The sequence below is a fragment of the Myodes glareolus genome, chromosome 5 (assembly GCF_982192425.1).
Source record: "Myodes glareolus chromosome 5, mMyoGla1.1, whole genome shotgun sequence".
In the NCBI taxonomy this organism is placed as follows: domain Eukaryota; kingdom Metazoa; phylum Chordata; class Mammalia; order Rodentia; family Cricetidae; genus Myodes; species Myodes glareolus.
Genome location: NC_142030.1, coordinates 888,371 through 914,328, shown reverse-complemented (window position 1 = coordinate 914,328; position 25,958 = coordinate 888,371). Strand labels below are relative to the sequence as shown.

At 40.7% G+C, this 25,958-nt stretch overlaps 1 long non-coding RNA gene across 1 annotated transcript in view; it reads right to left on the bottom strand.

Annotated features, from left to right (window-relative positions):
- Nucleotides 1-634: 634 nt before the first annotated feature.
- Nucleotides 635-25,958, bottom strand: part of LOC146894774 (uncharacterized) — a 95,664-nt gene continuing 70,340 nt past the window's right edge. Inside the window, exon 3 of the long non-coding RNA XR_015737787.1 lies at nucleotides 635-1,128. This is a non-coding gene — a long non-coding RNA (uncharacterized LOC146894774). The remainder of the gene's footprint in view (nucleotides 1,129-25,958) is intronic.

The window sequence follows — 25,958 nt, the reverse complement described above, 5'->3', positions numbered from 1 at the left end:
TAAGACCCTGAGAAAAAAAGCTTGTTTGGGAATCACTGATATGTTCTCCCAAGTTTTTTGTTCTACACATGAGGAAACTGAGACTCAGAGTGGAAAGGTCTATTTTAAGCCTTATTAAAGGCAGCAGAGGTAGAAGGACCTTTAGTCTCCTGATTCCCAGTCCTGACCACCGATATCAAATGTCATCCATGAGCTCTTACCAGAGGAAGACCACTCCCAGCTTCCTGCATAGGCTCCCTCTCAGTCTTAAAGGTTATAAACTAAATCAAGGAAAAACAATGGTCATTTAACCCTGTCTGAGCCAAGAAGATATCCTCAAGTAAACAAACTTTCAACTGCAGTGTCTGCCCACTCCAGACCTGTCTGTGGAAGAGACAAAGGCTCAACTATCTCTGTGCATTCCTTCTTTTGCTGTGGCCATTCCTGATCCAGCCTACATCTCTACATCTCCACCTGTCACTCTCTGTCAAGATCCTTAGCTCCAGTCCAGTTTCTCGGCCCTGTCCTGGAGTGTCTCCCCCTTCACCATCAGTCAATAAGGTATTAATACAGTAGCTGCCTCCAAGTGCACCTTTAATGAGGACTGTGGCCATCCATTTAGTGGAATTTGATAGTGACAACACATTGACATTGGTAAGGTTAATGATCCAATGCTTTATTTCATTGAACAAGTTGAACAACACTTAGCACATTGATCCACAGTGTCCTACAATCCATCTCTGCTATTGCTTTAATGGTGCCATGGCATTGGTGCCCTTTAAGTAATTGGCACAGTAGAAATATGGACTTGGCCTTGTCATGTCAAATTAGCACTATGCTGAACTGAGAACGATTTTTGTCATTTCTGTATTCTTTCTTTCCTCTCATTTGATATCTTTCTGATTTAATAAAAATACTGGGGTTCACAGAGGCCAGAAAGGAGTCTCTGGCTACATAGTGAAGAGAAAGAACTAGGCTTGAGATGGTATGCTCCCATTCTCTTTCTAGATCAACTGCCCTACAAGGTCACAGGCAAACTTCCAAGCCCCTCATGTCTCTGTGTCTTCATATGACAAAGAGGGAATTTATGAGACCTGTCTTCCCCATCTGCTTCATTCACGGTGGATCTTGGCCATAAGACGTGATTCTCTGTGAGAGAGGAAAGAGAAAAGAGAAAAGAATGTGTTAGAATTTCACCAAAGTCCTCACCAGAGCTCATAGAGACCCTGGAACACTGCCCCAGAAACCAGCTCTGGAATGACAGGTGGGACAGGTAGACACACAATCTAAGGTCTAGATAAGTTCATGAATTTTCCAGGAGAGGAAAATAAGATCCTGACCAGTCATGCCTCACACCCTGGTGAAGAAGATGGTGCATGATCAGCCATTCGTACTTGGGAATAAGTCCTCACTGAGACACAGTTGTCCAGTGGTACTAAGTTCAGGGCATGTGCCTCGACCTAAAGATGGTCTTGAACAGGTGGAAACTTTGAAAGAGGATTCTGAAAAACAGGGAAGTAATGTGTTGTGTAGCCTATACACTGCCTGAGGTTGCCTTCCATAACAGTAGCCTTCCACAATTCCCATAGTGACCAACTGAACTCAGGTATATTTTAAAATCACAAATTCACTGGATGAATAATTAAGTTCTTCAAGGTTCCTGTCATGGTCAGGATTGTCTGAGAACTTGAGGGGTGAAATAGGAAAAGAGAAAGCTGTAAGTCAGAGTGGAGTGGTCCACAGCACACCGTGGAAGGGTGAGACAGTACTGAATCTGGCTTTTCCACAACTTGCTGGCTGATAAATAACTGTACAGGTGACCAAATAGCTCAGGTTCTTTTTCCCCATGCAGAAGATGAAGGGAAGTCACTTCCAGGGTCACTGTTATATTGCTTTGAAGAGCATACATGGGTGGTATAGAACCTGGAATGCTGAGCAATAACCTTCTGTTTAAAAAGAATGAGATGAGGCAGAAGAAAAAGACACAGAGAGTATGTCTAATGTCAGTAATTCAGCAGACCTGCTATGTACCAGACACGGAACTTGGAGTGGAGCAAACACAGACTGACCATATGGTACTATGCCCCCAAGTTGCCCGGAATCTACCAGAAGAGACAGATTGTATATTTTGATGACAACTCTGAAATATTTAGCCCTAAAGAAAGAAAATGTTACTAAGCTCCTGGATGAAAACGGTAGAGACCTTGTCTCTCCATCATTTCACTCAGTCCCCCGGAACATGCTCTGATCAGTGTGCTGCTGGGTGGGTGAGTCTGACTCTGATGGAAATTATGAGGGATCTGCCCTTGGCTGAAGAGCTGAAACATATTCTACAATAAATTTTGCCAATAAAGTTTACATTTGTATTTCCATGTGTTTGACAACTGTGTCTTATTTCTCAATTGATTCTGCATTCAATAGGGGAAGAAAAGGATGTTATTTATTGTTTTCCACAAAACTAAACATGATACAGGTTACTGTTCAGCAGAAATACATGCAAAGCATAAGAATAGCTTACAGTGTGCAGTCGTGTATTCTATTTGAGGTGTGAGTGTGTGTGTGTGTGTGTGTGTGTACACTCCAGTCCAGAAATGATTTACAGAAGTAGAGATGAGACTGTTATAAGAATAGTGAATCAGAAAAACAGGAAACCTGAAGGTAATAAAGAATGTGTATGAAGCCATTCAGAAAGGGCAAACATTGGGTCACCTGTCAGTAGGAAGAGATCTTTCTTTCCAAGATTGTATTTTGTACCAAAGAACTCACTTCTCCCAATATAGTATTTCCCAGAAGTCTCCCTGCCTCAACTGGCCTAGCCCTAGGCACTGAGTTGACTATGTGCAAATAGACCAGACATAGCTACATCCTTTAAGTACTCACTCCCCTGCTTGGCATGGGTATCAACATATTCATAAGACTCAAGGCGGGGCTTTCCCAAATGTGAAAGGAACATGACTCCATAGTCTCTAAGTTCCTTCCAGCTCTGACATGCTTCTTCCCAAGCAAATCTTCTGCAGCTTTCTGGCTTTTACCAGGGCACTCTGCTCTCAGCATCACTATTTCAGATCTCAGGTTCGAAGACTGGAAGCAGCTTCCCATACAGTATCACCCTCACGAATCCATCATTTCCTTAGAACCCACACAGAAGAAAAGGTGTATGTTTTTTAAAAATGAAGAAGGGTTTGCTGAGCCATTGTTTAAATCAGTACATTTACTGAGGTCTTTCTCTTTTTCTTAAGAACATCGCTGCTCAGTAGTTAACACCTCATAAAAAGACCAATGGCAAGATGTCTGTCCACACTGAATGTATCAAGTGTAAGCCTGTTGACCCCTCAGAGTGGGCCTCTCAACCCAGATATACTGACTTTCAGACTGGATGACTCTTTATCAAGGGAGCTGCACCTTGTAGGATGTTTAAGGCATCTCTGGTCCTTATACATTAGACTCGGCCCCTGTGTTTTCATGTATTGTCTGATTACCCCAGGAGTCATATCACAGAGCATCTGATTTGGATGTCAATTTCTTTTATTTAAGGTGAGTAAATTGATTGTAAACACATGTTCCCTTTCTCAGAAAAGGGGCTAATGCATATGGTTTTCACATTCATTCCTTAGCTCATTTAGCTAGTGAGGTCTTTCTACATATCTGCTATGTTGCCTTGAATTTAAATTCTCATCTCGCCACCTCTTATTCTAGCTATCATAGCCCCCACAGTGTGGGCTTCCTGCTGTATTCCCTCAGCTCTTTCTAAGAGCTATTTCCCAGGCCCAGAAACCTGAGTCTGGTTCCTTCCCTCCTGTAACTTTTTGGCAAACTATGCAGTGATGAAAACCCTCATCCTGAAGGCCAGGTTCTGAATTCTAGTCTCACCTCTACTGCCTCTCTGATGTATGATATTAGACACATATCTGTCTCTCTGTGTAACTATTAAATGGAAATGCTGGTAGCCCTTACATGCTGGTGACCCAGTTGTGATGAAGAGAATAGCAGAGGAGTTGATCTGAATTATAGGAATCATTGTTCAAAAGAAAGAACTTGGTATCACAATGGTCAATGCATATTAAACAAAAGACTCATAACAGAGAAGAGAATTAGTACAGAGTACCTACCCAGCATCAAGCTATCAGGTGAAGGAACAATGCTTCTTAGGGTAGGCTCCAGACAGGATAAGGATATGTTTAAGAAGGATATGTATCTCTGCTCTTCTGGGACACTAATTTATGTCTTTCTGAAGCATAAGCCTACAGGAAAGGGTCCACCAGGAACCTGGCAGGGCAGTTCAGCAAGGCCTGGACTAGACCGGATTCCCAAGGACAACTGAGACAAGTTCAGCTCTTTTCATGTATCAGGTACTTACTATGCTCCAGGCACTGTACCAGGGTTAGAAGATGACCTCCAAGCAATAAGTCTAGATAGAATGGGAAAGTCCAAATCCCCACCCTGCGTGCACGTGCCTGCACACGCATGGTGTGGGAGAATTGTCTGTATTCTGTCAATCATGTATTTTAATAAAATGCTGAATGGCCAGGCAGGAAGTATAGGCGGGTCAACCAGACAGGAAGTAGAGGTGGGGCAATGAGGACAGGAGAAGGCTAGGAAGGAGGAAGCTCCCTCTGCCATTCCTGCCCAGATCACCGAAGACGCAACATGTGAGCTGACAGCTGAAAAAGTACCAAGCCATATGGCTAACATAGATGAGAATAATGGGTTGATATAAGCTATAAGAGTTAACAAGAAACCTGAACTAATGGGCCAATCAGTTTATAATCTTATGGAGTCCTGTGATTGATTTTCTTTGGGGTTTGCCGACTTGTTGGGGTGCCGGGCAGGACAGAAACCCCAACAAACTGGCCCCTCATGTTACACACGCACACACATGCATGTGTGCATGTCGTGTACACACACGCACACACACACACACACACACACACACACACACACACACACACACACAGAGTTGAACTTGTTCTATTTATACCAGACCTGCATCCTAGTAGGCTATCTCCACATTGTGCAAGGAGAAAAATCAGCACCCTTAATTAATGTTTTAAGACCAAGGTATCAGAAAGTCATCTGAGAATCATGTACCAAGTTTCTATTTTTTAGGTATAATGATAGTGATAGATAATTGTGCCAATGATGCGCAGTGAATGTTATTAATCGTGCTACAGGGTGTCAGACACTCCCCCTTTGCACATTAAACCTCATTCATTAACTAAAAGAAACTCAAAGGCAAACATCAACAGCATTGATGAATAGGGACACTTCCTCCCAACCATCCTTCTCTATGTCCTACGTGCTTGGATGTTCAAAGCAAGGAAGAAGACACCCAAAATGGACAAAAGCCCAGGGAATGCCCAGTGAAGGCTCAACCAGCAACGAAAATAACGTCATCATAGTAAACTATGAGTAAAATTAGGTGATATGGTCAAAGTCATGGATGACTCCTGTCCATTGCTAGGCTATAAATAACCATGAGGAGAAGCAAAGGGGTAAATGTGGAATAAAAACCTATGCAGGTGGTTGAAGAAGATGCCAGTTTACAAGACACTCAGGGGTTTTTCCTTTTCCTCTAAGGCTGTAACTTTAGATTTTTAGAGTAGGAAGGAAATGGTTGCACAACTGTCCTGTGCTCTCGTTAATGTTAACATGAATGATTCATGTATCTGGTGCTGTAAAGAGACATTTTCTTTGACAAATAAGCAAACATCCCAACAAGAGCATTATAGTATCCCAGTGACTATGTTCCTCTAGTTTTGACTAAAAAAAATTCCAGTGTCTAGAGAGCTCCACTTTCATTAAAAGAAAAAAGAAAAAGGCCAATACAAGTAATTCTGATACCTGGAAATAGCAGATTTTTATTTACTTTGAGGTCAAGCCCTCTTTTTCCAGCCAGCACACATTTCATTTCTACTGAGGTGAAACAGGAGAGCAAGGCAGTCTTAACTGGGTCCTGGCTGCAGCGTGTGGGAACCCCGTTGGTTCTCTATGGTTTAAATCTGAAAGAAAGTCTCTGGTCACTAAAGGGTGGTCTTTAACCTTTTACCACGACCTGATTTGCACTTGTTTTGTACGTCCAATGAAACACCTTTGGTGCTAAAGATTTTTTTTCTTGACCAATGTTTTGCCTCCTGTGTTTGTTTGTTTGCTTGGTTTTCTGAGACAGGATTTCTCTCTGTGTCACTCTGGCTGTCCTGGAACTTGCTCTGTAAACCAGATTGACTTCAAACTCAGAGATTCACCTGCCTCTGAAGTGCTGTGATTAAAGCAATGAGCCACTACCATCCAATTGCTTCCCGTATTTACATCCATCTGCAAAGTTACCTTGCCCTAGATGGGGCTCCTCAGCTCTTAACTTTATGTATCTTTCCACTTGGAGTTCCCAACAGTCTGAGAAAGCAGGCACTGCTATTACCATCTTTTTCAATGAGGCTTTGAGTGAGCACCTGTTTTCACAACCTGAAGCAGCAAATGTAGACCTGGCCTCCACAAAGCTGTAGTTCTCGGACTCTTATAGCTATGTGTAGTGCATTTCCTTCTTGATTCAGGTTTGGGAACTTGCAGGCCTATTCTGTATGGCCTGGAACTGAAGGGCATTTCTAGTAGCGGTAATTGGATTGTAAGGCATCTGCAGAACCACAGTCACGTGTTTTACATGCATTCACACAGCATCCTATCAAAGAGGTGCCCTGGCTTCTGATACAGCTTCTTAGGACACAAAAGCCACCCAAGTATTTCAGGAAGGGCATAGAAATAACACAAAACCACACGATATGAGACTTTATATCTGTTTTTGCTCTCCTCCCTCCTTATACCGTTTGTGTATTTGCAGCTCTGAGAAACTGTTTTGTGTCACACAGAAGTAAATTGTAACTGCAAACTCAGATGTAGATCTTTGGGAAGAGCAGTAGCTCAGGCTAGCAGACAATGCTGTCTCTGTTGGATGCCTGGAATCCTTCTGATCCTCTAGGTCCCCACAACAAACATCCATCAAGCAATGAGCCACTTTGGCTTCTTTGACTTCTGCCACTAGATGTATCTGGGGACAGCAAAGAAAAAGAGCCTGGACCATCAGGATGGACCCACAAAAACTTGAAAGAGGTAATCAGGATGCACTTGTCTCTGTAAATCTCTGTAAGTCCATCATCTGAACCCCATTCCACCACTGGATGTAGCCATTGACATCTTATGTATTAGGAGGTCCTTATAGGCTCAGGCTCTTTCCCATGCCTCTTGTCTTCTTTTTCTCTTTGCAGACTTAATGTGTGTTGTGCCTCAATACGCAACGATATAAAAAAAAGTATTGGTAGAGTTGTTTTGAGTTCCATGCATACTTTTTCTGTGCTGGTAGTCGTAAGGAAATTCACAACAAAATCAATAGTGGAGAAATAATCCTGCAAGTCAAGGTCCCAAGAGGATCTCATGTGAGGAAAGAAACATTCTGAAAATGGGAGCATAGGTGCTAGAAAACTTGCCTGACATGTACTGGACCTGGGGGCCAATTCCTACCACTGCAAAAGAAAAGAATGGAAACAAGGAGAGAAAAGGAATAAAGGAAAGGAGGATAGACAACCAGCTTGAAATAGCCATTGCAGACACAGGGGGGTCATTGCCGACCCCCTTTCCCTAACAAATTATTCTGGGGAGAAAGTGTCACCCAAAAACCATTCAGCACAGTGTCTCAGAGGCCTCTCCAGCCAGGTGGGATTCTTCTGTCTATGATTTCATTGTCTGGAGCCGGGAGCAATTAGAGAAAACAAGCTGTTACTGCAAGCCAGGAACTTTAAACGGATTATCTTTGTCTTAACAGTTTTATTGAGGTATAATTGACATACAATAAACCATACATACTGAAAGTATGCAATCTGATAAGGCATGACATATGCATACATCCATAAAATTATCACCACAATCAAGATAACAAACATATCTATTTCCCCCAAAATTTTCCTTGTACCCACCACATACTTGCCCTCCCTACTCCCTAGGCCACCAATGTCTGTTTTTCTGTTGCTCCGGGTTTGTTTGCATTTTCTAACATTTTTCAGAGACATGGACTCTGGCCATATGGACCTCATACCATCATATAACCAAGCATCAAATACCAGCCGTGTTTACCTGTCTACTCATTGATGGACATCTGGATTCTGGCCAGTTTTGCACAGTCACAAATAAAACTGCCGAGTGTCTTCATTCCAGTCTTCCTGTGGACATGTTTTCATTTCTGTCAAATGGAATAGCTGGGTCAAGTGGTGGAGGTATACTCAAGAAACTCCAATAAAGTGACTGGGAGCCTAGTACTAGCTGCCCTTCATCGGATTAGGAGCACTTAGTATTCATGTACTCTCCAGCAGCTCTGGGAAGCCAGCCCCTACAACCCCACCATGTCCATCAGCTAGCTGATCACCTGGGTCTCAGTAATTCCCAAGGCAAGTGGTATGCTGATCTAGTTTCATTCCATTCTTTCCTAATACACAAGGATTATTTTTTACTCAGGTGGTTATTATTATGATTATGATTATACTAAGTTAGATTTGACTACTTTGTCTCTGTATGGTATGACCAAGGTCTCAGCTTTGCAGAGCAAGTTCAGAAGAATTCCCTCCAGTGAGGCTTCCTGACTCTGTTATGTAGATTTATTCACTCACTAATCGAGGCCTCTCCATGTGTTTGTTGCCATCTGTGTATCTTCTCTGATATTACTCCAAATCTTTTGCCCGTGTTTAATTGGGCTATTTTTCTTTCATTCTGAGATTTTTTTTAAAAAAATAGACTTCATAGTGAAATAATTTACATACATTTCAATGCGTTTTAGCAAATTTGGTCACCTTAATACCAGCACAATTGACACATAGATTTCAATCTTACCACCTTCCTTCCTCCTTTTGACAGCTGATCCTTCTGTTTCTTTATGTGCATTCATGTGTAAATTTGCTTGTATGAGTGTGTATATTGAGTGTGTATGTGTGTGTGAATGTACATGTGTGTACTGTGTGATGATTTTGTGTGTGTGTGTGCATTTTTGATTGTGTGCATATCCATTGACAGCTTTATTTGTATACATTCACATATAACACAATGCCCCCTTTGGGATCTATGAGTGATGTTTAATATATTCAGCAATCTCATACCCATCACAACTAAGTTTAGGAAATATGATGCCTTCACATGTTAGTCCGTACTTACCATCTCATGTATTACAACTTACCGTTCTAGACCTACCAAGCACTGGACAATCACTAATATACTTTCTGTCCCTAGAGGTTTACTTATTCTAGATATTTCAAATAACTGCAGTCATAAAATAGCCAGCATTTTGAAAATGCCTTCTTTCCTGTAGCCAGAGTTTCCAATGATCATTTGTATTACAATGATTGGTGGTACTTCATTCTTCAGTACCAAATTACATTCCATAGTATTGCTGGAGAGCAAAAGCTTCATTACCTGCTCATGGATGATTTAATGAACAGTTGTATTGTTCCTATTTTTGGATGTTTAGAGAAATATACTGTGAATATTTATTTAGAAGTTTCTGTGCAAATATATTCTTTCATTTCACTTAGGTGTAGACCAAAGAGTAAAATTTTGTGACGTTGATTGGCCGTTTTCTAAAGACTTAAATCATTTCATAATTCACACTCTGAAAAGGACTACTTCTGAATTGCCTGGTTCTGTTTGTCCCTTGTGTTTCCTTTCTCACTGTAGGCACATCAGTGACATGATCTAAGAACTTCTTGCAATGTTGTTTTGTTTTGAAGCAGAGACAAAGGGTTTTTAACAGATTCAAACATGAAGAGAAAGGGAGAAATGAAGGGATGGGAGAGGGAGAGACATAAAAAGTGTACGGTATTTGGAAATGATAGCACACATCTACCCAAGTGGAATTCCCAAGAGAGCTTCTCTGAAGTCTTGATTTGCATTTTCCTGATGGCCAATAGTGTGGAACATCTTTATTTTTCATGTTTACTGATCATTTTAATATAGTCTTAGAAAAGAGTCCTTTGTCCATTGTTAAATTGGGGTGTTTGACTTTCTTTATGGAAATGTACGTGTCCTTTATATTAAATATAAATCCTTCATCAAACATACGATTTGTGAAAATTTCATGCTATTTCAAGAGTTATATCTTAGCTTTCTTTGAAGCACAAATGTTTCCAAGATATTGAGGTCTTACCAAGATTTAAGGCTATATGCATATCCCAGATGAAAGTCCTTTCTCAAATATAAATATACACTTCACAAATATTTTCTCTGAATTTGTGTTTTTTCATTCTCTTAGCAATATCTTTTGGAGAAAAAGATTTTAATTTTCATGAAGAAAACTTAACTATTATATAAAGAATATACTTTCAGTATTTTATCTCTGCAATTTAAAAATTATTTTTATTTTTAATTATGTGTGCGTGTATACATGTATAGGTATGTGCACATGAGGGCAGGTGCCTACAGAGTCCAAAGCAAGGCATCAGGTCCCCTGAAGTTACATGCATTTTTGCATATCTCTCAGTGTGCTGGCAATCAAACTTGGGTCCTCTGTAAGCACAGTACCCACTTTTAACTGCGGCATCATCTCACTAGCCTTGGTAAATTCTGCCTGAGATCACAAATATTTTGTTCTACAGTTTTGTCATGAATTTTGTACATTTTGGCCTGTGATTAATTTGAGTTCAATTTTCAGAATTGTACAGAGCTAAGGTTGAATCTTGCTTCTTTTGCTAAACACAATTTACTAAACTAAAGGTAATCTTTTTTTTTCTTTATTTCTTTCTTCATTGAATAGCCACTTTTTCTTAAAACCAAGTGGTGTCTGCCCTGACTTCATTATAAAATCTGCTTTGGCTGTTTTAGATCTTTGACATTTTCAGCTTGCACTTTAGAAATAGTTGACAATGTTACCAATATGAGTCTTCTAATTCATGATTAATTGTGTTTTTCTATGTATTTAAATCTTCTCTAATGTCTCTCAACAATACATTTGGTTTTCAACATATATATTTTTAGGTTATTTTTTCAAATTTTTTTATGTTCCATACTTTCAAAAATGACAGTTACTTAATTTCAATTTTCTTTCATTACTAGCATATCAAATACAGTAACTTTCCATATTGATCTTCTATCACATAAGCTTGCTATACTAACTTATCAGTCTATGGATTTTATTTTTTATTTTTATTTTATTTTATTTTTGTAGGTTTCATCCAATTCTCTGTTATCAGTAGTTCTCAACTAGGAGAAGATTTTACCCTCATGGGCAGACAAGTCGTATTGCCTGGTGACATTTCTTGCTGTCACCTCTTGGAGAGGTGGTAATACGTTTAGCCAGTGGACAAAGGTCCACGGATGTTGGAGATCTCCTGTCACATACAGAGCAACCACCAAGTCAAGGAGTCCGTGTGTGCAGAGTGGAGTGTGCAGAAAAGGTGGGAAGGTTGTTTTACCAGATCATCACATCTGGGAGAAACAGTTTCAGCCTCTTTTTCTCAAGCTGCTTTGCTTTGGTTCAATTCAGCTTCAGCCTTTTTTTTCCCCTGTGTAGTCAAAATCTGTGATGTTGAACAAAAGAGGCAAGAATGGGCATTTCTGTTAGATTCTGATGGGGGAGCACTCAGTCCTCACTGCTAAGTAGCATGCTGTCAGGGCTTTGGCAGAGGCTCTTTCATCCGGCAGAAGTCACTCCTGTACCTCCAGCTTGTCGAGTTTTCTCAGGAATGCACGGGAGCTTCGTCTCATGCTTTTTCTATCCTTGTCTGCAGGATTATGCACTTTTTTCTCTGAACCTTGGTAACTCATTGATTGACGCCAAATATTAAAACTTTTTGCCTCATAAATTCCTCTTGTTCAGGTATGTCTTAACATATTGTCCAATTGTACTTAACAAAAAATCTGTGTTAATTTTACAAGTATATTCGTATTCGATATTAATCTATTGTTTCCTTTACCTCTTGTACTTTTGTCTAATATTGATACAATTATAAACTTTGTCCTCAGAAAGTGAGCTGGAATTATCTCTTCCTCCGTTGGGGCAGTTTATATGGGTGTGGTGTCCATTCTTCGGTATTTGAGTGAGTCAGTAGTGATCCTCTCTGTGTCAAAAGAACAGAAACTAGAGTAATAGGAAAAAGAATAAACAGTTTTCTTGGTATGGGACTATAAGGGTCATTCATCTCAATTTATTTTGTTTTGTTGTGGAACTGAGGATTGGACTATTCAAGTGCCCTGCTGCTGAGCTGTACCTAGTCTGAGGTTATTTAGATATTTTTGCGTGAGCACCTTTTAAGGAATTCGCTGTTCTCATTTGAGAATAAACTCGTGAAGCTGTTCGCTGTATTCTTTTGTTCTTCTCTCTGTGACTACGTATCTGAGGTAAGTGTTCTCTTACACTGATGCGGGAGCCTGTGTCTTCTCGCTTCCTCATCATGTGGCTCACAGAGATAAAACCCTCTGGTTAGACTCTTCTCGCTTTGCTGGCATTTCTCTGAAACTTAGTGTTTCCCTTTTTGTTGTTGTTGTTGTTCTTTTTTGTTTTTGTTTTCAGCTTACTTGCCTTATTTTTATGTTTTCTACTTCATCCTGCCTTTCATTTTCTCTAGTTTCTCTTTTATTTGACGTGGTGGCCTTTCAATATGCAGACCAGGATGAGCCTTAAACTTCTAAGTTTCCTGTCCCAGCCTCTCGAGTACTGTGAAAAAGAAGGCACCACCACACCCAGCTCTATTCTCTTAACAAGAGAATAAAATCCATTGATTGACAGAGGATTTTGGATGAAAGAGCAGACAGAGGATAGCAGGAGAACAGGCCATCTAAAACAACTGAGCAAAGATCATATGAACTCATGGAGATTGGAGTAGCGATCGCAGGGCCCACACAGGTCTGCACCAAGTCCTCTGCATACATACTATAGCTTTCAGTTTAGTACTTTGATGAGACTCCGGAGTGTGTGAATGAGTGGGTCTCTGATTCTTGTGCCTTCTCTTGAGACTCTTATTTTTCTGTTGGTTTGACTTCTCCAACTTCAATATGATGATTATTGTTTTGATTTGTTATATTTTATTTTGTTATGTTTTAGTATCTCCTAGAAGTCTATTCTTTTCTAATGAGGGCTAGAAAGAGAGTAGGTCTAGATGGAAGAGTAAGTGAGGAGGAACTGGGAGAAGTAGAGGGAGGAGAAACTGTATTCAGATTATGTTGTATGAGAAAGGAATCTAGGTTTAATAAAAGGGGTTTAAAATAAAAATATTGTTGATTGAAGACTACTCCTTCTTAATTAAAGGGTTTAGCTATAATATCCCCCATACTACTGTAGGCAGCATCCTATAAATCCAATGTGCCTATTTTTACTCTATTAAAAATACTTTTGGCATATGGCTGGACCCAATGCACTATTTAGAAGTAGAGTTTTTAGTTTCTAAAGGTTTGGTAATTTTCCAGATATTTTTATGTTATTGATTTCAGGTTAAATCTATTGTAATCAAAGACACGTTTTCTAGGATACAAAACCTTTTAAAGTAACTGAGCCATGTTCTAGGTTCTGTAACTAGGTTTTAGCAATCTTCAGTAGTAAGCTCCCCATCCATAAGGCTTCTGTTTGAGGACTGTCTTTAATCTCAGAGAGAAACCTGGTGATGTCCTGTGGACAACAGGGAAGAGCCTATATCTTGCTGCTATTGGGTGGAATTGTTCTATGTTTTCAAGCCAAGGTGGTCAATAGCACTGTTCAAGCCTACTAGATACTTGAGGGTGTTCTGCTTAGAATCAATCTACGGTTCCCTAATTGTCATCTTACTAAGAAAATAAATTAACAAAATGCCTCCAAACATTTTGTTTACGACTCCCTTCTATCTGTTCTTTAGGATCTCCAACTGTGAAAGCACCCAAGTGTTCCTTCTGGGTATGACCTAAAACCTTTAGTGAGTCTCAATTCCCCATCTTTCCTTGTGTCGAGTCTACACACCTTTTAATCCATCCACTTCTCATATCAGATATTCTTTAATTGGTTTTTAAATCAAGACATGATTATTTTCTAACATAATTTATAGAGTTGTAATTTGAACCCAAGATAAAGGAAAGACTCTATTCTCAAAAAACATGTGTGCCATTAATAAAGGGATGACAGTTAGAAGAGACAGAGAAGTCAAAAAGGAGAATCAGGGACCAAATCCTTAGGTAAAAGTCAGAGGAAGAATGGTTCATCACTGTGCTTACAGTATGCTGGGAACCTTGGAAGATTCAGGCTAGTAAGAATGGATAGACCCAAACAGATGTACAGAACTAAAGGGTTTTAAGAACCTCCTTGACCCAGACAAACTGCCGTGGTTACATTACAGCCATTGGTGGAGAGAGTCATTTTACTTAAAGAGCTTGGGGAAAATAGAGTCAGTAATGGACAAGCAGACAGTCCAGGCATTAAAAAAAAATAGTCCATGAAGATGCGATGAGTTAACACCCATTGAACTTCTCACAAAACTGTAAGCTTTTATGGCTTCTCCATTCAACAGACCAGGGCCCTTTACCCCAGCTTTTTTGTGTCTGTGGGTCCAGCTTTTCTTCATTTCCTCTCTTTCTTCCAAAATTAGGTGAATCCTTGGAGCTGGGGCAGCTGAGAAGCCCAAGTCATCACCATTGTATGGCTATTAAGCTTGAAGGTGTCTGTGGAAGCAGAATCTGATACCAACTTCATTCACAGATAGAATAAAGGACTAACAGGTCAGTTCCCAGGATCCCCTTCTTGCAGGAGTTATGAACAAAAGGCAATTCCTAGGGATAATCAGGAATGGCAACCCATGGGATATGTGTTCTGTACCCTAAGAATGAGAGTCCTGGGTGTCCTCATAGGCTTGAGAGTGATTGACTGAGACTAGCTGCACTTCTCAGGGTCATTTCAAAGCTAGATCACTATCATCCTTGAGGTCTTGGCTCAAATGTCTTTCTTTGAGAGCCCTTTCCACAACACACATTCTAAAAGACTACCCCCCTTATCCCATGTGGCTGATCTGATGGTGAAGAGCATGGACTAATTGAAATTGATTAGCTCCCAAACTTGTTCTGCGAATTCAGGCAATGTTTTTGTTTGTTTGCACTCCCTGCCAATTACAGGGCTAGAATGATAGCTTTCTCTAAGGTTGCTAGATTAACCAGCTGATAGAATTGTCTTTTACAGTCATGTGTGGTCAGTCTCCAACAGTTTTTTAAGGATCAACTTGAAATATATGTACTACCTCAAAAGAAGGTATAAGAGGTAACAGTGTACTTGTTCTGCTGGTTGATACATTTATTGTCTATGTCCTTGTTAGAATGCCAACCCTACACAGGCATGCCATTTGGTCTGTCACTGCTGGTATTCCTCTGGAAATGAATATGACTCAATGCAATGAAGAACCAGAACAACAATCTTACACTCTTTGCCTAGCAGCAGCCTCATTCTCCAGCAATGTGTTTCGATAGGGAGTAAGGGAAAATGGGTCTTCTGGTTCTGAATTAAACCTTTGCAACTTTTTTTTTCTCTTGTTCACAGCCTTCTTCAGTCTAGCGAGGTCTGGAAAAAAGCAGATTAGAGTGTTGCCTCTGACCTTTAGCACAGTCGTGGGCAACCAAACTAAATACAACAATCTCTACTTTTCCAAAGGAAGTGGGATTGAAAAATGAACAAATAAACACACCCTTACATCTATGTTTGTTTGATGGTGCAGATTTGTGTTTCATTCTATAATGATAGGCCTGCATTGGGCTTTGGAGCCACATTCCTCTCTATGGGGTTAGTATGGGAGCCAGTCTGATGAAACTTGTCCAAGGCAGGAGGGCTTCTTGTCAAAATGTGGCTCAGTATGCAGGGGCTTCTTTTTCTAACTTAAAAATGATCTTGTTGCAGGGTTCTGGAGAGAGATTTCAGTCACTAAAGTATTTTCCATGCAATCATAAGGACCTGAGCTCAATCTTTAGGGCCCAGGTAAAAGTGTGATGTGGTGCTATGCAATATAGTTAGTCTCTACATTGAGGGGATAGATAAGTGGGTCATTTGTGGACCACCCAGCCTGGCGTAATTCATGAGATTTGGGTTCCAATGAGAGACCTTATCTCTAAAAGTAAATGAGCATCTCCGTAAGAACAATACAATAGTCAAGGTTTTCTTCTGGTTTCAATACGTGGCTGTATACATGCACTTGTGCTACATGTGCGTGCATGCACGCGCACACACACACACACACACACACACACACACACACACACACACACACATCATTTCAGTCTCCTCTGTGTTAATAAGGTGATTTCCTTTACTACTTCAAGTCCTGCCACAGGACTGCCAAGAACTGTGCTCCAGGCAGGTCTTCATCTCAGAACTGAACTGTCCTCTAAGGACAGGGACTGAGGGGAGAGTAGAGACTGCTTTCCTGGGTTTTAAAACTGGAGGTTAAAGTACAGAAAGCCATTCTCTCCATATACTAGAATGTTCCTGGAGGTCATCTATGCCCCGGGCCAGTTTCTTCATGCAGGCTTTGTGGTGTTTTGTGCAAGCATCTGTGCTGAATCCTGTTAGCCCCAGAGGCCTCATCTAATTCTAACCACAGAACTAAAGAAGACCGTACACCTATTGGGGCAGACGTCTCTGCACTGCCTCTGCATGTGGCTATTTTCTTACTAGGTTGTTAGTTCCCTAGATTCCACTTTTCACTTTGGGGGTTCCTAAGGTTCATCTTATTTTGGTGATCACTTAGATAACTGGCCATTGCAAGAAGCCAGAATGAACTTTCTGCCGTTCCTTCCTTCTCTGCACTGGGCCCTTCCACCTTGTTGTCTGCTCTTTTCCTAAGCAGCCCACACCTTTGCTGTAATTTTTTCTCCACCTTACATAGAATTGTCAAATTCTAACACACTTTATAAGCACGGGCCCTAAATATCACCTCCCTAACTCCTCTGGGCATATTATTCCTTTCCATTTCAACAATGTAATATTACTGAGTAATTTCTTTAACCATTTCTACTGGATTTAACAATCCTCCACATTATATATCTTGCTTACTATATATATCATTTGTTCCAAGTTTGGTACCCATATATAATAAGTACTTAGTTTCTACAAACTGTTAATGGTAAATGGATGGATAGCTGGATGAATGATGGATAAAGTAGGTGGATGATAGATGGGTGATAAATGGATAAACGTATATATTGTTTGATCCGATATTGGTCTGGAAAGCCTTTCTGTATGTATTGCTTTCATTGGTCAATGGATAAAAAAGCTGCTTTCAGCCAATGGTTTAACAGAATATAACCAGGCTTGAAAAGATGTATAGAGAGAGTAGACAGAGTCAGGGAGAAGCCAAGGATCCACCACAGGAGAAAGATGCAAAGACGTGATCCAACGGCTGGAACCTTGACGGTAGGCCACGAGCCTCAAGGTAAAATATAAAATAATAGAAATTGGTTAATTTAAGATGCAAGAGCTAGCTAGAAATACACTTAAGCTATTGGAAAAACAATATTACAAATAATGTGGTGGTTATTTCGGTTCTGGGCAGCTGGGAATGAATCAGCAGCCTTCGTGAACACGTTATCTTCTGATTCTAAAAGTTTTCTTCCAATAATTTAATAATGTTCTTCCCCCATTTCAAGTAGCCTTTAAAAAATACCCCACAGACATTTTTAGAATGTTTGTTATCTTACTTTATTACATCTAATACCCATTTTATTGACAGAATACACAGAGCAGAAAATACAGGAGTGTCCCTCAAATGTTGCAACCCTTCCATTTATGAGTCTTCTACCAGAATTCTCTGCACACCCTGCCCTCCAACCTTGAACACAATAATCCTAGGCAGCTTCTATTTAATGTGGATTGCCTACTCCTGACAGGTGTCAAGTGTAGGGAACTTTGCCTTTCAGAGCGATGAAAAGATTTCCACGGGGTAAGAAGACTGTTACTGGCCTTCAAAAGGAACAAACAGCCTTATGCCCTAGATTGAAGCAGGCCAACATGGTTCTAACCTCCCTAGCAGAATTCCTGCTAGTTCTTGTTGGCCTTTAAGTCAGTCTGACCATGGAAGGCTTCAATGCTCTGCCTTTTTGGGCTTTTTTGTACTTTTCCCTATCTTATAGCAGTGTACAATGTTGGCCTTGCTCCAGCCTTCATTAGTAGGAAGACTGGCTGCTCTTCTCCTGGCATTCTGACACACAGCCTTTCCCTGGGCTCACTCTTCATTCCAGATTGCATGAGACAGCCTCCAAATACACATGTTGTCCCAGCGTAATTATTAACAGCCTCCCTTTCATTCTCATAGTGTCCTGGTATAGATGATAAATTATATGGTCATCCACCCCTCTCTGGGTTTGCTAGTTCTGTCTCTGAGCTGACAGCTCACTCGCTTGTCACACCTACCTTATAATGTGCTGAGATAGGACAATTCCCACCCTGACCTACTTCTGTCTGTTCTGCAGTTTTCAGGTTGCTGGACAGAGTCAGTAAATGCATTAGAATGAAATTCCAGCCCCCCATCTGTGTTCTACAGACAATTCCATCCCTATACACACATATATAAATAGCCACACACACACACATACAATAAAAACATTAGCATTCTTGTTTTTAATGTTTTTAACAGAGTCTTCCCTGTGGTAGAAAGGGAGAGAGGAAATATTCTGATAGCTTTGTAATGATATGTGTCTAACAGTGACATAGAAAAGATTTACAAAGGACCAAAAAAGATGGGGCCAGACACTGATCAGACCCCTTTTACTCCAATGGAATGCAGTCTATTTTTCTTTCAAGCCCCACACCATCAAGGGAGGGACTTTTATTTTTGTACAGACGTTGGTACAAACAATGCACACAAGGTGTTCCCAGCAGAGGCTCATTACCCAGCCAGCCACCAAAGCATTCTCTCCCTAGTCAGACCCTGGGAGCTGCTCACCTCATGGCGAAAGAGAACATTTGCCTGTGAGCCGTGTTTCATCAGCATGGCTTTCCATTCTGCCTCCTCTGAAACCTGCAGAAGCCTGGATGTATTTGATCTCTTACACACTTTATACTGGAAATATCTATTTAAAACGGCTTCATTATGCCTCCAGATGGGCCCCAAATGGCACCCCAGGGTCATGGGCTTAAACAGGATGGGTATCCATTTCAACTCTCTAAACAATTCTGGAAATCTGACTCTTTCAAAAAGACATCCTGAGTCTCAAGTGAGGGGAAATGATGTTTTTCCTCTTAATACTCAAATCCAATCCACATTTCTAAGTATTCAAATCAGTGCAGATAAATATGGATATAATTCTGTACCCAATTCTTCCAGGCAGGAAAAGAACCTATATCTAGCTCTGGGTTCTTCCCAGATAGTCATGTCTTTTTTTCCAGAATGCATAGCAGTCTGATGACTGTATGCTAAGGCACTAGCACTGAGCGTGTGGGTAGCCAGACTGGGACCCGAGGCAGATGGAGCTTGCGACTAAGCAGCTCAGTAGACTTACTCTGGCACACTGCTCAATACTGGCATTTTCCATGAACCCAACATGAAAATCCTAGAAGCAAAGGCATGTTTCTATATACATTCAAGGCTCTAGACCCAACCACAAACTTTGAAGTGAACCAAGAAGAAAGAGCTACCATTAATATTACAGTAAATATTTCAGAAGCAATGGCATCAGGTGGAGCAAGAATAAATGATGGGAAATGTGTTACTTCCCTCGGAACAATGAACGCCCTGGGTGCTGAGGCTAAATGTGCTCTTACAACTTCTGTTCCACCTTTGGTCTTCATAGCTTCCTTTTCACTTTTGTTCTGGTCAAATTTTCACTATATTACCATCTAAAACCAATCCAGTAACAGAAAATTTCTGTGACACCATGGGAAGAGAACTAGCCCCAACAATGACCTGTCTCAGAAGATGATAGGTAGATAGGTAACCTACCACCAAGATTGGTCTGTTTTCCTAGTCTTTCAATGAAGAGATGATTTAATGTCTTTGATATTGAAAAGGTTTGACTCTATTTGTAGATACACTATATCTTCAAGTGTTCTCATAGAATAAATAATATATTGATTTATTTTAAGCCTGAAGGTGTATTACCACACCACGAGGGCCTACTCACTAGGCCAAGCAACAGAAGACAGAAAAAAAACTTGTTGAAACTTCTATAGCTCACCTACAGTCAATTCTCCCCATCTTGGGGCAAAGAAGACTATACTGCTCTGAATCTGTACAGTTATGAAGACCAAATGACTGGTTCTGGCCAGTAGACTGCGAATTCAAAGAATTTCTTTCCCTTTGGAGTCAAAGAACCTCACTCTAGTGGGAGATGTCTCTGCACACTCTTGTCAGACTGATGAGATATGTGCTATTTAGTGTAGTCATAAAGATGCATTCTGCCCTCCTGGGCTGCCAGGTGGCCATGTGCTCTGAGCCCTCACCAGCTTCCATGAGATGGACGCCTTTCATTTGGGGAGATGCAGGGTTGTTCACTTCTGCGGCACATGCCAGCTTATTCCAACTCAGACTTCAGCTCACCCATTCTCCCTTCTTTGAACCTCGCTATGGCTGCTGCCAGTTGTTTATTTAGAGAGCTCACATATCTGCATAAAATGAAAAGGGAAAGAGAAGGCAGATCATTTGGATCTTTTTTTTTACTCTGGGTATTTCGAGTTGAGCAGCATTGTAGAATGAAATTGAAGCTACCATCTCCATGTGAGCCAGTGATTCCAATAACAACAGGAAACTCATTTTTCAAACTAAGAGCACCAGAAGCAAAAAATATAAGGGGAAGTGAACAACTACATTGTTGTTTTGTTTTCTTTATTTCAGTATGTTCGTCTTAGGTCCCTGTCATCCAGTGTCATGTATATTTTGACCTCTTTCTCAGTAGCAACCTAAGTGTCCCTAATTCATCAGTCTTTTGCTTCCCTGCACTTCCATTATGATGTGGAATTCTAATGCCAGGGCCCCCATCAGCACCTCTGCTCAGTGGCTCGAAGTGGGTTGAATTGTAGCCGGCGGCAGGGGGTGATAAATGTAGCGTGAGCTGCCTTTCCCCCAGAAAACTGCAAATTGCCTGAGAAGTACAACCCACAGAAGGTTCCCGTGGAGTGAATTTATCTTGCATTGTCGAATGGAGAGGGGAAGAGAAGAGACCAGGCATTCTATTTTTGCAAAGTCACATTCGATCTCGTCCAATGTGCAGTCTACACATCTTTGAATGGGGGGTTCCAATGGAGAAGAAGACAAGCCCAGGAATGTATGACAGATAAATGGAATTTCTTTACTCTTTTGGAGTTTACAACCATGTGAGCATTTCAAGTTCAGATCACTCACTGCTGAATAAGATAATATGTACTGTTGGATACATGCCATGCATGGTATATAACATGGTAATTCAGGATAGAAAAGACGGTGCCTCAGACATGGAGACAAAGAAAGAGCCACTTTCCATGACATCACTTCACTCAAAAGGAGAGAACTGTGCTCCTGTCCATGGCCCAGGCTCTTCTGGAGTCTCCCTTCCAAGTTAGTTTGCCCAATGTGGTTACTCCTTTTAAATAAAAATGCATTGGTGTCATAGGTCAAAAAGCTGCTATTTTGGAATTTTTCCAAATGTTGCAAGATAAAAATAACCTAGGCATATGACTACTTTCAGTGCAACAAGCTATAGGATGAGGACTTAGAGACAAATCTTTCAAAGACATAACCGTCTCTGCCTTCTGACATAAATGATAACATCAGCTTTTTCAAGAAAGAATGAGACAGCACAGGGCCCCCTAATGCTACTCTAGCCACAGTTCCAAAGAAACTCCACAAGACACTTGTCATATCTGTGATTTCAGGTAAGTCTTGGGCAATTTTTTTTCAGTCTTACTTATTATATAGGAAACAGTCTCCAACCAAAAAGACAGGTCTCAACCCTCTTCATGATTCTGAGGCTTACCTTCTCCATAACAGCTTCTCTAAAAACGTCGTCCACAGAGTTGTCCCTTCCTATAAACACAGCGTACCGAGAATCCACCCTCTATTCTCATGGCAGACAGCTGTTACTAACCCTTGGCATCTCTCACACATCTGATGCCTGGGCCCTCTCAGCTATGGCAGCAGTTACAATAGTGATGGTTGGTATCTTGAGCCCAGGAATCTTGCACAATTGAGCTCAATTGCAGCCTCTTAAACCGGCAAGTTGATGCTCCTCTCCACATTTTCAATTCCTTCGTTGTGAAATGGAAACGATTACTGTGAGACATACTCCATGGGTCACTGGGAAGGTGAAGTGAGATGATGCATATACATAATACAGAGTTCTAATGTGTGTGTTACCCAGCAAGCATTGGCTGTGCCTGTCGTTCTTGCTTATAATTTATAATCACACCTGCTGTTGCTTTGTTGCTGCTCCCTCCGGTCCTTTCAACTGGAGCTTTCAGGGATGCATCAGTCACTCCTCTTCCAGGATATGTTGTGGAAAATAAAGGCAGACATTTTCTGTTACCATAATTTAGGAGAACTGGTTAGAAAAATGCCTCTGGTAAAATGGGAGCATTTTTTTATTGTATCTGAAGATCATATTAAGACAGAAGTCAAGTCAAGTACTTGACTGTAGGAGAAGTTCTCAGATGTTCCTTATCAGAAAAGGACTCCTTAGTCAAGTTGCACTGGTGAACTGGAAAAGTCACACCGATTATAAGGTCTATATAGTGATATGAATAAGAATGGCCCATATAGGCTCATAGATTTGAATGCTTGGTTACCAGGGTTTGGCACTATTTGAAAAGATTAGGAAATATGACTTTGTTGGAAGAAGTGTGTCACCGGGGGTGGGCTTTGGGGTTTCAAAACCTCATGCCAAGGCCTAGATTCTCCCTCAGTCAGGAGAACAGGATGTATCTACCAGTCACTTCTCCAACACCATTTCCGCCTGTGTACTGTCATGTGTCCCACCGTGATGATAATGAACTAAACCTCTAAAATTGTAAGTAAGTCCTCAATTAAATGCTTTCTTCATAAGAGTTGCCTTGGTCACGGTCTCTTGTCACAGCAACAGAACAGTGAACAAGATAATCAACTACCATGGGTTTTAAGCATGGATTAAGAATCAAGAGCTCTCATCAGCCACCAACCTGATTGAGGTTCAAGTCTTCAGGGGAATCCTGAGGCAGAACCTACCAGACCTGTTTCCTCTCTCACTATGGCATTAGGAAGAAAGAGGACACTGACCCTCCACAGTGTTCAATGCTTATATTTGCTTGTGTACATGTGCCCTAACCAGTAGCTAGAGATATCTTTTCCTGGTTATTCAAGTATAGGAGGAAAACTATTTTTATGTTGCCAGAAGCCAGGAAGATTTCAGACAATTCTGGCTGTTAACCTGTGGCCAGAAGCAGTTTTGTGAAAACCCTCTAGAGCCTGGACTGTGTTGTGTTGCCCATATGGATGAGGCACTCTGTGCCCACTCCCTGTACACGGCAGCAGGCCTGCTTTAAGGGACAGGTGGTCTGGTGGAATTTGCTCCACTCTAAACACAGCGGATCTTTCCTCCTCCACCCTTTCAAACCACAGCCCCCAACTCCCAGCCCATCCCACACTATCCCATCATCTGCACCACCATCATCCAACCTTGGGTCTCTAGGAAACTTGTCCGTTGTGCCAGGCAGTCATTCTTTGTTTGATTATCTTTAATCTTTTTTTATTTCTGTTTTTGCAGTACTAGGGATCAAACCCAGGTCCTCATGCACTGAGCTATACCCCCAGCTTTTTTAGGTAGTCATTTTTAATTTAAAAATTTCCAAAACAGTAAACATTAACCGTAGAAACTATAATGAATTGGAAAGAATGCTGAACACTAAGAATACCTGCCCTTGGACATTTCACAAGCCACAGACTATAACCGATTTGTAAATTTTCAAAAGCAGTATTTCAACTACCTTTGTAATGAACAGAGTTAAAAACTAAAATATAATAGTCCAATTGAGTTAAGAATTGAGACTATTTAATTATTTTAATGGTGTTTGAATTAACTGATCTCAAGCTCCATAAAATGCTTTACTAAATTAAATTCCTCTGCTTTTTTTTCAGCCATGAATCTTGTCTTCTCTGCCCATTGGAAAGTCCCATTTATCAATTTTTAGGTTGGCTAGCTTGTTTATAATGATCTTGCCCTGGTTTGTTTGTTTTTTTTTAATGTGCTTCTCACTTGTGACTTTTATATAGTTTTCTAGTCATTAGAACAGAATTAAAAGATTAGAGCTCCAACATTTTATCTTTTGGAAATAATAAATGACAGGTGTAGTAGACTTGTCCCCAAATCCCAGACTAAAAAGAAACTAAGATGCACCAGACAAGAAATAAATGCACACCCCTAACTATGATAAACACTGGCCATGTAAGAGTAGAACATATTATTCGCTAAATGAAATTGGTAAGTCACAAGAAAAAAAATAAATAGCAAGACAGTATCCTCATAATAATTGGAAAGTTCAAATTAAAACAGAGTGCTATCTTTTATCTATGATATCATAAGCCGTTGAAAATAAGTTATAATGCTGCCCACACCTACAAAATGTAGGTTAGCAAAATTTATTTTAGCTCATTTAATCCCAACAAGACTTAGTGAAGAGAATCTAGGCTCTGCCATTTGCAAATAACCAGGGGAAGCAGCGCTGAGTATCTTAGCCTAAGATGCAGAGTTACAATTCAGTTCCATGTACCCAAAGGATGTGGTGAGAAGTCATATCTGTGGATAACTCACTGGAAGTCAGTCTGGTGTTGGCAGTGTCGTGTACACCAGGACATACTAAGGAGAGTCAGATGAGCTTCCCCAACAACCACCCAGCAATCAGAATTCCAGGTGTGCATCCAGACTTATAAGCAGACACACAGGTCTTCTCTATGCTCTGCCTGCTGTGTTTACTAGTTGGGACTGTAGGTGCTAGTCAGCATCCATGAGTGGTATGTATGTCAATCTAGAGTTTTGAGTAAGCAAAAGTTCAAAGTCACAAGATATAGCCATCTTGTGATGGCTTTTTAGGTTATATAACTTTTTAGGTTATACCAACAACATTTAGTTTAAAAAAATTATTCCTGTGGATGAGGAAATGAAATAAGCACATGGAAGTTGGGTCATTGCATAGGCATGGACTTCCAAGAAACTTCTATGCTCTAGTCCCAGAACTGTATGCTGATTCATATAGCCATAATTACAGGTGCAATTAAGATAATGAACAATTTGACCTTATAATAGGAAAGATTAATGTGTATTACTAGAATGAATCCATGATCCTGTCTTAATCATCCTACTATTTGTTGTGAAGAGACACCATGACCAAGGCAACACCAATAATAAAAGAAAGCATTTATTTGGGTGTTTGCTTACAGTTTCAGAGTCCATTGTCATCATGGTGGTAGCATGGTGGCAGGCAGGCGGACATGGGACTGGAGAAGTAGTTGACGGTTCTACATTCAAATCCACAGACAGCAGGAAAAGAGAAGTCACTGGGCCTGGCTTGGACTTTTAAAACCATGAAGCCCACCCCTAGTGACACACTTCCTCCAAAAAGGACACATCTCCTCCAACAGAGTCACACTCCTAATCCTTCTCAAGTAGTGCCAATTCCTGATATCTAAGCATTAAAATATATGAACCTCTGAGAGCTATTCTTAATTAAACCACCACATCCTTGAAAGCAGAGAAGAAAAGTTTGTCTCCCAGGCCCTTCAGGGAGAGCCAGTGCCAACCCACACCTTAACTTCACTGGGGTGAGGGAATCTCTTTGGGCTACACAGACAATTTTGGGGGTGAGGAGAGGGGAGAATTTCCTTGAACAACACAGACAAGCCTGCTGGTCTTCGGAACTGCAGAACTCTATGAGTTGATTTTGAGTGCTCAAAGCTACTTTGGTTTTTTATGAGTACACAGGAAATGCATGGAGAAAAGGCCATGGACACCAAGATCAGAAGAGAATTGTGAAAAGTAACAGAACTTGCAAGACATGCTTCTTGCAAGGACGTAGTTAA